This window comes from Synchiropus splendidus, chromosome 19 (assembly GCF_027744825.2).
Source record: "Synchiropus splendidus isolate RoL2022-P1 chromosome 19, RoL_Sspl_1.0, whole genome shotgun sequence".
NCBI classification, from domain to species: Eukaryota; Metazoa; Chordata; class Actinopteri; order Syngnathiformes; family Callionymidae; genus Synchiropus; species Synchiropus splendidus.
This window is the reverse complement of record NC_071352.1, coordinates 7,145,035-7,160,739: the sequence shown is the minus strand read 5'-3', so window position 1 is coordinate 7,160,739 and position 15,705 is coordinate 7,145,035. Positions and strand designations below refer to the sequence as shown.

Genomic DNA, 15,705 nt, shown 5'->3' with positions numbered 1-15,705 from the left:
CCAGGTTGGATGCATGTTGCGACATCGACGCTCAAATGAAAACATTTATATATGAATTTTAATGGGGTGTTGCACAATGAGGATTGTGTTACATGTAGCTTGCAACATCAGTATTGTTAGAAATCAACTGATTTTTACACCGTTGTTTGAACAGAAAAGTCTAGTTTATCCCTATATATACTGTATATATTAGCTTAATACGAGTTATTTTATTCTTTTTTTTACATTTTAAATGCATTACATGTGGTGGTAATATCCATAACTTTCACTGACACAGTAAAATTAAATTCGCTTCAAAATACCTACCAATATTGTCATGTTAATAAATTATATTCCCTGTCAAAGTTTTACATCTATTGATTTTTACTGAAGAAGGAGGGCATTGGTCAAACGTCCCAACAAAGCAGCTGCATATGTGACAGACCAGCACCATCTTGTCGGCCCTTCTGATAGATGGCCGTGCGAGCTCTCGTTGTTCCTCACCCCTCTGTCAGCTCTACACATTGGGAAACGAAATTCAAGTGCTGCATGTAAAAAGGAACTTTGAGAGAGCAGGTCACGAGGTCGCCACTTTCCCTGACCATTGGGATTCTTTGTGTGAGAAAAGTAATGGCCTGGGGTCCACTGATGCCCGCTACAGTAACGCTACACAATGGCGTACAGTTGGTGCACGACGTGAGGGAAAATAACAAATGTTTTTACTATATCATGGGGAGCAGGTTTGTCGGGCAGCCTGGCTCTTGAATGTCAAAGGCGACAATGACAAAGCACACTCTAAAAAGAGTCAGTCAATCAGTCAATAAATATGCCAGATTCATTCATTAAGGTTTGACCACTCCTACAGTGGCGGGCTGAAGGATAAGCTAACCTTTAGCATATACAATAGTTAGATTTCAACATGTAAACTACTAGGAAAAAAAAGGAAGATGCACATAAAACCTGTTGCCTCTCTGTAAAGTTTGTGTTGATCACATATCTGACCAAAACGTGTCTTGCAGACTGGGAGGCATGTTAAAAAGCAAGAGTAGCGTAAACAGGTTAGCGCAGTGTGTCCCGTGCGTGGTATAAAGTTGTACTGCGGTAGAGATTTGGACACCAACGACACACCACGGTAATGATGATGGGTGAATAAATACCAAAACTTTCATTGTGTTGTGACTCTGTAACCCATAACACGTGGGAAATAAGAATTTCCTGCTGTCTGCTAATGGACAGGGATGTGCAAGCTCTCCAGTAGGTTTCCCTCAAAGCCAAACATCACAGCAGAAGTCTGTAGTTCTGAAACGCAGAATCTTCCTCATTAAATCAGTCAAATATCAGATGGTTGCTCCAAACTATTTTTTTGGCATCGTGCATACGTCCCCAGTCGCTCACATATTTGAAAGTGAAAGCAGAATTATATTTATACTGAGTAAAATACAGTTACCTCAAAGAGATTCAATTCGAGGCCAAATATTTCAATCCAGTCGTGGCATGGGCTAAAATTATAGCCGGGATACTACGCGGTACAGTACATTTTTACAGAGCTTACAGGTTCTGGTTCGTCCTGCAGGCTCATAGCAAAAAGGTATTGAATCCAGGTCCATTGTATAAAGCAGTGTTCAGAACTGTGTCTGACAAGTTGCCACCTTGATTCCAAATTCACCAGCTACCTCATGAGACATCTCATTCAGAAAGTGTAAACTTCAGAGAAATCCTTATGTGAGAGGGCTGCCCCGACCTTTGACTCGGCCTCTCTTTCACAGTCAGGAATTATCGCAAAAGCTGGGGAAAGAACTAGATTTTTATTGTGTTTCAAATAAATCCAATCCTTCCTTGTTGCCAATCAGCATACCGTTAAAAATGACTTAAAAAAAAAACACAGGCGGAAATTGTATTCTGGTGAAAATATAGGAGAAAAAAAAAAGGGGTTGTCATAATTCTCCCTGCGCTGGACAGATTTTGGCCTCACAGCCAGTCGGCAAAAGTTCAAATGTGGTGTTCAGCCTGCTGGGAGTGACGTTCTCACTGAGAGGGGGACAGCCCAGAGTGTTTGAGGTGGTCTCTCCGCTGAAATTCTGAACCCAGGAGTGAAATGGCCTGTCAGCTGTGATGTATGATGTCAAGGGTACAGAGGGCTGGCATTCCACGCACCGGTCCGTCTATCATACTACTCCAGTCCAGGCCAGCTGCCAGGGAGTACATTTTTATTCCCCCACACGTACACTGAATACATTGAAGAAGAATTTCTGTCCTTAAAACTTGCGCTACCGGAGCCATCAAATGATGAGTCAACACATTTTGCTCACCAACCCTCCTCACACCTCCCTTCCGTTCCTTTGGTTCCAAGCAATGAAGCCAAAGTTAAAACGCCTGTCAGTAACCGCGGCAGCTACATTTACAGACTTGCGACCGAAATCAAATTATTTTCACTTGTACAGCAAGTGACTTGGGTTGCATCCACTCTGTGAGTACATGGGTTTTAAAGACCTTGAAATGTGTCAAGGAAAGTGTCAGAAATCAGGATCAGTCATCAAGAAAGGCACTTATTACCAAGAAAGTATTTTTCTTATGTTGGCACTGGAAAACTGCTGAGGTGTGAGGAGCACTAGCAAGACCAAGGAGCAGATGGAGGACTTTGTGGAAATGGGGGATTTCCACCAATCTGCGTCTGAGAGCTGGGTATTTTAACGCCAAGCCAAGTACCACAACAACAAACCTGATGTATCACCACATTGTTGCAGGCCACCATTCGAATAGTGAAGTCCTCCTACCAAAGCAGCAGAGCTTTAAAATCTACAACAGTGGGAAAAAACCAGATAACTAAAGCTCAGTGGAGCAGGTGAGAGAGAGAGGGACCAAAATTGAAGCTTTAAAAACAAGCATGAAAACGGACCTTCGATTAGTCTCATTGTCTCCAAGCTCAGGACTGCAAACTTTACAGCTTCTAACCTTCACTCGACAAGCTCATACCTCCATGACAAACGTCTCAGCGAATCATCTCAGACTGTAAATTGATATTTGGAACTTTGAAACTTCTAGTTCTCCAAAGCCTCATTGACTGACTTTTCTCCAAGGATCTTGAAGATGAAATGGGCTGGTTCTACCAGATTCATCGAGCATCCAGGGTTGGCATGAAGCAGCTGAGTTGACCTTGTGGAGACTCATCTGTAATATTTGTGAGTCCTGCCAGAATATCCTGAATGAGATATGAAACACCCTGTGCACGGGCTCAACATTAACTTCCTCACGTGCCTCTATAAATCATGATATTCCCCTTGCACCATGTCTCCCCCTCTCATTACCACTGACATGATTCCCCCCCCATCCTGCATGATCCCTCCCTTCAAAACTCTCCCACACCCCCTTGTCCCAGCCCCACGCCTTGACACTGCCTCTCTGCATTGATGCTGATAATTACCAATGAATGGATCAGCAGATTCCCATGGATGTCAGCGGAGCCTTTGGCCTGTTCTCTCTCAGCCCCCCACCCCCCCCGCTCATCCTCTTCTGCTTACCGAGTCTGCCCATGCATTTCTCAATAGGGATTAAGAGTAGGGCAAAAGATGTGGAATCTGAGAGAGGGTACTTGCCCATTTCGAAGGAGGCCGTGCCATGCTGCTTCCTCATCGGTACCACCGTGCCAATCCTGCCCGTCTTCATGAATAAACCAGGAGCGAGAGTTTTCACAGAAGCTACAACCACAACTTCACTATGAATTTGTGTTGATAAAGTTCTCAGGTGGGAAAATATGTGTAAACCTGAAGGTAAATTCCATGAGGCATTAACAACACTGTGGAAAAATGGTTGAAAGGAAAGAACTATTTCGACTTTGAAAGCGGAGCTGAGTGGTTAGACGTCATGGTCACTGAAAGCCCACGCACCTTCAGCATGCCAGAGGTAACCGATACCTAGCGAGTGTTCATCCAAGCTTGCTTTCCGTGTAGCGAGTGGATGGAGGGGGCCGGGCCAGCTCACCACAGGGAACGGAATCAAGACAGGAATCAGACACTTTCAGATGGACAAGAAACAGACGTCTGAAATGCAACTGTCTGCTGAGCGAAGACACCAGCAGTCAGGACTTCTAAACGCAAAATGTTACATTCAACGTTGAACTCTTTTCCAAGGCCTTGCGGTGTGACTGTAATTTTTTCTTCCGACGCAACTTCAATTTGTGGACGTGGTTTTGGATGGCGCTTGAAAGGACTGTGTGTGGAACCAAAAGGTTTTTGGCACTGAGCAGCCTCACTTCCAATTCTCCTTATTAATGACAAATCCAAGGGGATATGGCCAATTGTGTTTGATATCCAAGCACACAGGTACCGTAATGGTCTTGAACATGCACCAACACGATGAGTGGCATTTATTAGACGTGGTCACAGGTGTTAATAGATGCAGTTCCACAGCCTTACTGGAACCAATACTCTTGAGTCAATGTCAATGTTTTGGAACGTCACATTTAAGAGAACAATGGGGAGTTCTCCCAAGTTCTGGTACAAGGGACCTACTCTGTTGTAGCTAGCTATTCTGGATATTAAAATAAATGATTGACTACTTTAACTACACATGGGTTAGGAAATAAACCCCGATAAAAGTGTTCCAGGAAGGATTCCAGTTGCGTGGAGACTCCATTCAAAGTCGCTGTAAAGTTAGAGGAGCCATGGCAACCAGCAAAACCGTACCAGCCATTTCTCCCTACTTTTGGAGAACGTTTTACTTAAAATAAGGTGCATCTACTAACATATCCAAAGAAAAATAGGTCATTCTACTCATCAAAACATCACCGTACAACAATGCCCTTTGTAGAAACAGGACATCTCTAGAACCACTTTTGGCATCTTTTAACGTACTGTTTTGTAGCGACATGTTCCGTAACACATCGCACCTAGCGAGTGGAAAGGGACACCCTGGAAAGGTTTTCAGTCCAAGGCATGACCCACATTGAGAGACAACCACTTACACATTTTAGGGTCACAATTAACCTGTGTATGTTCTTGAACTGAGTAGTTGTTAGGAGACTTGATGCACAAAAAGGAAAAGCAAAGAACAAGAAAGATTTCTTGAAACAGTTTTACACTGAATGTTTGCGGCTTGACAGATCTTGTAAAAACTTTCACTGCGAAACCAAAAGTGACTGCGTCGTAAAAGCGACTGTAGATGCAAGACGCCATGACCGTCCGCTGCGACAATGTCCGTCCCCGTTTCCTTCTATCATTTCTCATTATCATTTACCACAACCACAACACTGCCCAAGCTCATTATGAACAGCCAAGCCGCAGTCCAGTGCCAAGTCCTGCCCCACCGCCTGGGTCCAATTCTTGTTGTCTGGGCAACACAGCATCCAGGAACAGTGACAGGGGTGGGGGGGGGGGCTTGCTTGTGGTGTCAGTGATGTGTTGCAGGGGGGTGCTTATGATGTCATCCCGTGGCACGGAGGGGGCCAATCAAACCCTGAGAAAATTATGTCACCTTTTGTTAAGCCGCTCCATTCACCGCTATAGAAGTGCAGTGAATTGAGAGCTGCGGAGAGGTCATTTTCCCCGGCGCTGTGGATGTGTGTGAGAAAAAGCAGCAGAGAAAAAAAAAGGGGGAGGCAGGCAAGCGGGGAAGAGCATTGTGGCCATGCTAATGTTTTTGACCGTAAGTAAAGCCATAAAGATGTCATGAGGCTCAACTTCCAAAACATCAGCGGCGGGGCCTTTCCGCCCCTGATTCTTTTACAGATTGAGATGACTTTATCCCCCCTCTGTCCCCCCCCCCCACCCTATCAAAATTTGATTCCAAGTATGTGCCGCTTTTAACGGCTTGTCAGGAGATTGTCAAGCTTGAGAATAAAGGGCTGAACGTGCAGCAAAGACGCCCAGCTTGGCAGTGTTTTGTTTTACCCCATGAAAAAAGGAAAGCTAAAGAAAACAATAAAAAATACTGCTTGTGCAATAATCACCCCCCGAGGAGGCTCCACTACCCACAATCCTTCTCACGTATCCACACCCTCACTGGGTAGCTGCTTTTTCCTACTGAATGAAAGGCGGCTGAATCACAGCTGAAACTGACAGAGACATAAGTCATAGCTGAATTATTGCACCTAAAGCCTCCATTTCATATGGAAGAGTTCATAAAATACAGATTTCTTGAGGGGTAATTGAGAAATCTAGTTGGAGACTAACACAGCTAAATTTGCCATCAAACAAGGACCATCCAAGTTTAACAGAGCGTAACAGTAACGCGCTTCCATTCCAAACTTTTATGCCTTCACTCAAACGGAGGTCACGACTCTGTTGACAGATATTGAATTTTGCATTAAAACGTCAACTGCTTTATTGTCTGTAATTACCATTTGACAAAATGTGTTTGTTGTTCGGTTGCCACGGCAACCAAAATGAATCACAATGCGTCTGCAGTAGCTGCTTGGTTGGCCAAACTATTTGGGACTTGGCAATGCAGCTGGCGTGGAGCAGCACACTCACGTTCAGGAGTTTCCTTTGGGTAACAAAAATTATATTCATATCTTTCAAATTCTTTTTTTCAATACTTTCACTCATTCATTTATTCCTGCCCCCCCAATCCCAGCTGCACGGGCTAACAGATACCCAGTTGGTAGTGTGGACCCCCCCCCCACAACTGAATTACTCCCTGAGCTGAAACCATACATACAGTAGGGTGAGAGGCATGGGACCCCCTTAAGGACCATTATAAAGGCAGCATGAATGGGGCTAAAGGGCTTAAGATGAGAAGAAGAGAGTGATGTTTTGTGAATTAGATCACACAGTGGACAATGTTAGTTCCCAGGGCAAGAGGTGGGGGACACCCTGGACAGGTAGGTCATGACTTTGTTGGACTAAAAATACAAACCAAGCATCAGAAAAACATAAACATCTGGCAGTATTATAATCACTGAGCAGTTTATATGTGAGAAAATAAAAGTCTTTGGTATGAAGAAACAAAATCAAAACAAAATTGCTTCACCATGAACACAAGATACTTTGTGACAGCAAGTTTCAGTCATGTTTTTAATCTTGTTTTAATCCCTGCCGTACTGTCACGTGCAAAACATAGTACAACTCTGAATACTCATCACATTTAATAAGCAGAGGAGTCTACACAGCCAGCCATTGTTTCAGAGACACGTTGACAATGAGTGTGTCACATTCGCTTCATGTTGTTCTGCCCGTCTATCAGACGCCGCTTTAGCGGCGGCTAAATGATAATAGCATCTGATTATTTTCCATCAACATTTACAACAGTTGTACATCTACAGCCAATGAGCAACAGCGAGAAGAAACATGGACGATCAAAAGCAGATGTCAAATAGGAAAATACCAATCCAGTTTTAAATAAGACAAAGTAAACAACACACAAATTCATTTGGACGGCGTAGGAGCTTTCTTCGTGCAGCGGCAGCGATGGGGACAGCTGATGAATCGGTTTCACAATGTCGGTGAAAGAGAATACCCTCCGATGTCACGATGGATGTTCATCACGCCGTCGTCCAAGTGACTGGAGCTGGGTCTCCAGAACTGTCAGCCATGCAGTTAGCCCTGTCAGCGGCTCACGGTGGAACAAACTGCTCGTACAGGATGCATTTCCAAGATCCAAGGCTTTAGGACTACTCTACAAAACAAACAAAAAAAAACAACATGACAGTATTAAAAGACTGACCCGAACTAGAACGGCAGAACTAGATTACATCATTAGAAATTATTGCTTCTGTATTGACCACAGCAGTTTGATACTCCCTCTTGAATAAGAAATCAAATCACATTTAATACATCAAACTGCTAGAACACTTGCTGCCACAACATCCTGCAGTGAGGTAATGCAGGTAGGTGGTATTCCAAGTCACTCAGACACAATGGTTGCCATAGCGGCCATGTGGGGAGACAGGCCTATCTCCACGGCTGTGTGCCTCAGGACAAGAACGACATGTCAGCAAACGGGTAGTCATCCATCAAGGTATCTCATCTTTTTCTTCACTCTGACGCAGGGTTACCTGCCATTAGTCACGTTCAACCTGAGAGCCGAGGCGTCCAGTTCAGCCCCCAGCCGCGCTGGGTTTTTAGCTGGTGGCTACATTGTTCATTGTCGGCATTTTAATTATAAGGCTTTTATTTCTCTACCTCTGCCCTTGACTTTGGGTTTTTCCTTCCCACGTTTCTCGTCTGGCTTGGAGGAGAGCCAGCGGAGCAACATCAACATACGGACCCAGGTTCCAACCTGCCTCTCGGCCTCAGCCTGCCCACGTATGCCTGTCAGGGCCTGAGGCTGCCGCTGAGGACGGCCCATATCGTCCTCCCTCATCAGCACATCTACTGTACCTGTCTGCTGGCAGCCTGCCACATACGCAGAAGAAGACCACTCATGCAGGGGTCAAACATAGTCGACCCCCTCCAGAACACCCATGTACACTACGCCTATACAGTAGTGCCCATTCAGAGAACCGGCCGCCCTGCAGGATCCAGTCATCGGCTCGCTTTAATCGACTCTGTGGTGGGCCATCAAAGCATATCTCCGTTCAGACCCACTGAAAGGATGTGAAAGGAGCAGTGTTTGAAGTGATATCTCTGTGCCACTGCATTCTTCACCGTGCTGTCATGACTTGAGTTACAAGCACATTAAAAGTGAAGCCGCCCCGATCGCCCCACATGTGGATGCTGATATCAGTGCCACAACTGAACGCAACACACTCCTGTTGTTAGAGTACAAAACAATATAATCCTCACCGACTTGATGTCTTGAGAGGATCGAGTTACCATGGTAGAGTCCGGGGCTGGTGAGCATCTGGAAAACAAGAAGTTCAAGTACTTTAAAGGGCTTATTTCAAGGTTAATGCTGAACAGATTTTTCTCCACATTTTGTAAAAGTGAAACCACAAATTATCATCATGTTAACTGTCAAACATTCCCAAGTCAGAGTGTGTTCTAGAGCTACTGCCAAGTGTTTGTGTGCCACTAACATTCTTCTTCCTTAAATTCAACCTCCAGATTTTTTATTTTTTTTTAACAAGCATAAGGTTTCTGGGCAGTTAATGTTCGAGGTCGTCAGGTGCAAATCGATACTGGACGGAGGCGGTGGCGGCTACTCCTTTTATACAGCCTTATTTAATACCAAAGTTATGAGCACTGGATCAGGGACAGCTCAGATCTGTCTTCATTCATTTAAGAAGAAAGTTGCTTCGGAGTCTCACTGTCCCAGACCTGTTGCCTTGGCAACCAACGCACTGTTTCCGAGTAACACAGGCTGAATTTAAGAACTTTGTTTCGGGTTGAAAGGCTCCAAGAATCGAGGGGAAAACAGCAATAACAAGACGACGGAGAGAGAAACCGAATACCAGTAAACTGCTTCCCAGAGTTTCTGAAGGGCTCTGAAAAATGATTCTTTCTTTCCTTTCCCTTTTAAAATACCTTCACCTGGCACGACGCACCTCTGCTGGCCAGCTGAATCCCGTCTTATAATTCAGCCCTTTCCTCTGCTGAGTGAGTTATCATGGACCTCGGCATCAGACTTTGAGCAGCCTGCGGCGGTGCAAAGCCACCGGATGAGGTCATGTTTACGGGCCGTGGAGTCAAGATGAAGGTTGGTCCGGTCTTCATTAGCTCAGAGGTAGGGGCTCTGTCTAATATAGGACACCCCTTTGTGTCCTGAGATTACTACTTTATGAAATACTGCCCCTGCTGACAAGCCTGATGGGATCAGAGCATTCTGGCCGCTGCATCTTCCTGCTTATGAGTTCTACTGGGAAGGAACTAGATACGTGAGAATACAAAGGTTGTACACGCTGTACGTTTTACTGATTTTGATGAAGTCGGTTTTAGCTTTGAAACATCAATTGTTGGAATAGTTTGTGTACTGGAGCAGTGGTTCACACGACATGACAATAAAAAAAGCAGAAAAGAACAAAAAACATACAACAAAACAATGGACTAAGAATAGCACAGAAAGCAAAGCACAGAAACTAGGAGAGGACCAGAGTGTTCTGTTCCTCTTTCAAAACAAGACTCACTATTAGACAAGATCCCTGAGTCAACTGAGCAAGCCGTATAGAACAGGTGCTACGCATGATGCTAAGTGGACAGTACACTTGCACACCATCATCACATGACTTTTATCCCACTTATTACTTAGTTATTTTATTCCGGTAGGTGGTTGTATTTATTGCTGGATTCAGTAGTTTAGTCGTGAAAACAAAAAGCTGAATCATACACAAAATTGTCTAGAAAACCTTGCGCTGTCGAGACTGGAAAAATAAGTAAACGATATCTTTACGTGTCCACAAGTAGATCTATAGTCTGAACTACACCAAAACAAATGGTGGTCCACAGAAATGCACACATTGTTATATGTCTGTCGCAGAAATCTTACCAGAGCCAGATAATGGTTGGGAAGCCATTAACCAGTTCCGAGAGACAGAAGGAGATAGAATGTTTTAGAAAGTGTTCTAGTATAAATATCAAGGAGGACACAAAAACACAAAGAAATAATCGGTGAGTGCAGGCGGATCGAAAGGTAGTGGTTTTAAGGGCAACTTTTCTGCTGTGATGATTATCAGTGAGGACAAATGGAAGACAAGATGTTGCAACACACACTGCTTACTCATGCTTGTGTTGTGGTTATCTCCTCTGGCCAGTGAAAATCACATCATAAACCACATCCAGCTTAAAATAAGCAACCGAGGTCTCCACCCCGGAGGGGAAAAAAACCCAAAATCTGTTCTTAAAGGACTCGGAGGCAAAGCTTACAGGGAGCATGTTTGCAGTGGCTTTTGGATGATTTCAATTATTTGATATAACTTCTGATGGTCCATTAGTTGGAAATAAAGCTCTGATTATGTGAAATGTGTAAACAGAGAGATGCAAACAAAAACCTGTAACACAGCCGGACCCTTTCCCAGATGTGTAATCCGCCCTCAAAAGGCAGAGGCTTCACGTTCACGTAGCGTCCCCCTCGCACAACCAAAGGTGCGATCAGTAGCATACATGCCGTATTCCGCCTTGTTTAACCACGCTGTGATTTCAACACCTCTCTGCTTGGACTGTTTAGTCATCTACGGCTAACAAAAGCCATGGTCTCTGCAGTGCTGCGAGTGAAAGCAAATAATTACTGGTTATAAACACACATGCATCCTGTCATGGACGCGGAGACACACACACACATATACACACACATACCAGTCCGGGACACTGGCACAAGCTTGCGCAAGTGGCTCAGTCATGTGAAACGACTCATTTCTTTCAGCAAATCAGATTACATCTCCAAGCTGAGGTCTACGAGTGCACACACACACACACACACACACACACACACATTTAAATCTCAGGGCTCAGATCCATTCAACACACACACACGCCTAATCAGATTTTACCTAAAATGATCCTTGTCTTCATAAAAGTGCGCCTCAGATACAACCCTCCAGTTTGGTTTAAGAAGCCACAAAACACAACCTGTGCGTACTGCATAATAAAAATGAATCTAACTTGCAGTGACTGCGCTTAATAAGTGGAAAACAAAATGATTTCTTTGTCAAAGTGAATTACAGAAAGCTGTGATAAGCCTTCTTTGGCTGCTGTTTGGCAGCTCCCATGGAATGAGCGCATGTGGAAACATGCTTTTAGTGCGTCTGGCAGGAATGCAAATGATAAATCATTCGCAATTTATTCTGGTTACCATGCGCTGATGTGTGTGTGTGTGTTGGGACCAATTATCTTGTTGCTTCTTAATTGTTGTGCGGAGTAGCTGCAGCATCAACACGTGAGCGCACTTCAGATGAAAAAAGAACGGTTTTTAGCTAGCTAAAGACGGATGTGCTTCCAGTATCACCAGCAGGTATTTTACCAGGACTCTGATTTGATTCAAGCTACAATGTAAATGAAGCTTGTTGTCTCCTGCTGCAGGACTTGTGGTTTTAATCAGATCCAGAAAATTGGAGGAAGTACAAGTCCGCAAGTCTACAAGATCTACTTGAGGCTCCACGCTGCTAATCAGAAAAGCTTTCAATTACATCAACATGTCCCTCTGGCGCAATCAACAAGCCAGTATTATTTATCTTTAGAGCTTTAGGAAGAAGTTTAAATTAATTCTCTTAAGTTCTGAAAAACAAATATTCTCAAAGCCACTTGTTGCCCTGGAGGTCAGAGCATGGAAACGTGTGGGTGGCAGGAAGAGGAGAGGGTCGTGCCAACAATGGAGCGCCAGGACTCTTTCAGCCAACCCAACTCTGGTTCAACTCAAGCGGGACAGTCTTTCTGCGCGGCGACATGTGAGAGGACGAGCGATGGCATCGGGGGGGAACAGAGAGGCAGACGCGCCACACCCCGGGGTTGGGTTGCACTCCACATTCTGATAAGAGGGAACTCGCTGGGGCTCTTGTTTCGTTCAGGAAGAGCTCACTCATCCCTCAGATCAACTGCCACACCTGTGAAGGTCAGTGAAGAATCTAGGAACCAGGGAAGATGAGAAGGGGCCCAAAACTTGATTTACTGGCCACTGATTTGCTAGGCACATGTCATGCAAGGCTTGGAACAGACCCACTTCTATTCGACCTCATCAGAAAATATGTTGCACATTATGGAGAGTGGCTCCAAGCAGCATCCACATAGATGAGTAAGTCAACACTGTTCAAAAAAATGTACGTTTTCAGGGCTAATTTCAGGTTGTTTTGCGGTTGCCACGCTGCTTTCCATTTACTTCGAAAGTGAAAAGTCGGTAGGGAATTGCGTCACAGCAGAATTCAGTGCGTTCCGGTTATCGAATACGCACAGCAAGATTGCGACACCCATGAACGCAACTAGAAAACCCAAATGATGATGAGGAAATATACATTTTCATTTCATTGTTTCAAAATGTTTGTGACTGTTGGATCGACGTTCTGGCATGGAAATATTACATCAGGTAACCTGGGGGTGTAACTGGGAACTACAGAGTTCCGAGCACAACTGGAATGGACCCCAGAACAGGTCCGCTAACCTTCCGTTGAATCCATGGATGCCTGGGATCCTTTTATCCTCTATCAGCAGGAGTTTCTGCAGACGGAATCTGTGATCTTTTGTAGGGACCCCTCGAATGTCCCTTGCTAAACAACTGTACAGCCCATGCTGAACTTCCATTGCCAAAATGCAAACTTGCCGATTCATACATCATCACTGAACAGGTCTATAGACAAGGACTGGATACGTTGAAAGTAAGAGTGGCTCCAAACAAGTGTGTTCTCAGTGGGAGGAAGCTTGGAGGTGAGTGGGAGGAAAGTGGAGTGCTATCTGCAACCCCTATAAGGCATAGGATGAACATTTTAACGGCACATACAATTTACTCCCTGTTGCAAGACGATGATGCCAAAGCAGACTAGATTCACAATGATACTTGGATTTAACTACACGGTTGTAAACCACACACCCACATTGCATATAGTAACCCACTATACAATATAGTGTCTTTATGTGAAGTGCATTTCCTGTCCTCAGGCCTAGCATGCGACTACAACACCATCCAATTGAAAATCGAACACAACTTTAAGGACTCTTGTCTCCTGTTACAGACAGTGAGAAAGTGAGGAGAAGTAATATCCTATGCACATCTGGAAACGTCCCTCATGGTGGATTATGCTGATTTAAGCTTAAGGTTTTGCACCAACGCGTCCCTGCTTGCTCTGATATGAAATTCAATTTAGAATGGAAAGTAACTCGATATCTTGCAGCACTCTGAAAGACACAAGTTGGCTGGTTTACACAGGAAATAATGGGCTTCATCAACGGAGGATAAAGACTTATAAGATCAGAAATTTAATGAGTATAAGATTTTATATGACTCAAGTCCAATCAAAGTAACCAGGAGCAGTGAAATGCTAAGTTTAGTGTGAAGGTAAACAGCTTCTCCCATGGTGGGCCTGTACCCTACACAGAGTAAGCACATGTTTCCCATTGTGGTTAAAAGGGAAGGGGATTAAAGCGCAGTGCAGCTCGAGCTGCAGTCATACACCCCATGGTGGGATCAGAGTACTCCCAGGTCTTTCAATAGTGCTGATGCAGCCCAGTTGGATGTGGCTGGTGCAAAGGGAGAAGCCCAGGCCAGATCTAACAGATGGGTCCTCGGCAGTCTGGGCATGCTGCTATGATGACAGGGTAGTGCGACTCACTCAGAAGTCCAGAGGTAAGGATTATGAAAAGGTGTTGAAAAAGGTGTTTCTTTTGCCGAGGCGTATATATTTCTGCCTGCAAAACAGAACTTCAGATGGAGAAAAGCAGTCGACTGCAGACTAAATGTAGAGGTCAAAATGGGGCACATTTAGGTACCACAGGGGACAGAAGTGTAAAAGGAGGTGAAGCAAGAAACTGTGACTGTGCAGCCAATTAAAGGGCATTTTGAAAAGGCAAATAATTAAAGGACATTGGGGCAGATATGCATAGTGGAGCATATCTGAACTAACCAAGAAACCTGCCAATTAACCAGCACCCCATGAAGCCAGCTGTGACTGACACAACTGAACAGTTTCCATGTGCAGGCAGGAAAAAGAATCCTGCTGAAGTGGGTAAAAAAAGCACGTTGGTACATCACACAGCAACGTTGCCAGCGAAGGATTTTGTGCATAAACTCTGTGGCTGTGATCTAAAACCATATTTAGATTGTGTTTTTTTCGAAGAAAAAAATTTAAACTCAATCCAAACCCTCTGGAATAAACTGTTATATTGAAGCAGAAAGCGTGTTGATTGGGAAATGAAGGCTAGATCAATAACCAAGTTACTGAAGAATATGATACACTTTTCAAGCCAGTGTGGACCAAATTAAACGAAGTGGCACATCTGGACTGTAGCCCTCAAGGTTGTCATACTAGCTTGCTGTTTTCCATTTCTGGCTAACAAGTGCTACTACTGCAACTCCACAACAGTGGCGACTTGCGGAATGGACATCAGAGCAAACAACAGCATGGTAAATGTTCTAACTCTGTCACTGTGGAATATGGAATAGTTTCATTTTAGCAATCTAAAAGGTAATACATAAGTCATAACTCACTTATACCCAAGCTCCCCCCCAAACTGTCTTCAAACTAAACTGTGTTTTAAAGGTCTTAAACTACTACGGTGTTTGCAAGACTAATCCCCTGCTCAACCATTTATTTAAATACAATATATTACACATCTTATTTGCTTCTTGTGACCTTTAAGGATCACAAACACGTGCAAGTGTACATAAATGCACACAGACAAACATACTTTTTTTTTTTTTTTTTTTTTTTTTTTTTTTTTTTAAATAAAACCAATCTATAAATGTCAAGGTTGGAACCAGTGGAAAAGTTTCGGGTAACAAAAGTACGGACGCTAAGCCGGTCAAGGATTAAGAGTGGGCAAATATCATCAGTAATAAACAAATGACTAAGATTCTAGGTCTACACAGCCTGAGGGCCTTGTGTGACTGGGTCTGGATCTAATCCCGCTGTTTATCAGCCACCACTTAGAATAATACAGTATAAAGCACTGGTCGTTCATGTGGGCTGGCTCTGGTACGACCTTCCTTTACTCTAATTTACAGCATGACACAGACATGGCTTATAATACACAATAGCGATAATATGATAGAAGCTTTTCTGTGTGTGATGACTGCAGTCTTTTTGAAAAGATAAGTTAGCACTTACGTGTGGAGGTGTGACATTGATAAATATTTAAAAAGTGAAAGGACTTCCACCTCAGATACAATGCTTCACTAACTTCCCCCAGGTCAGTCAAGAACATGGGTGTCTGT

General features: G+C 44.0%; 1 long non-coding RNA gene across 1 annotated transcript in view; it reads right to left on the bottom strand.

The window, feature by feature from the left end:
- Positions 1–6,988: 6,988 nt before the first annotated feature.
- Positions 6,989–15,705, bottom strand: part of LOC128751536 (uncharacterized) — a 43,783-nt gene continuing 35,066 nt past the window's right edge. Inside the window, exons 3-4 of the long non-coding RNA XR_008413263.1 lie at positions 8,700–8,757; positions 6,989–7,590 (exon numbers count right to left, since the gene is read on the bottom strand). This is a non-coding gene — a long non-coding RNA (uncharacterized LOC128751536). The remainder of the gene's footprint in view (positions 7,591–8,699; positions 8,758–15,705) is intronic.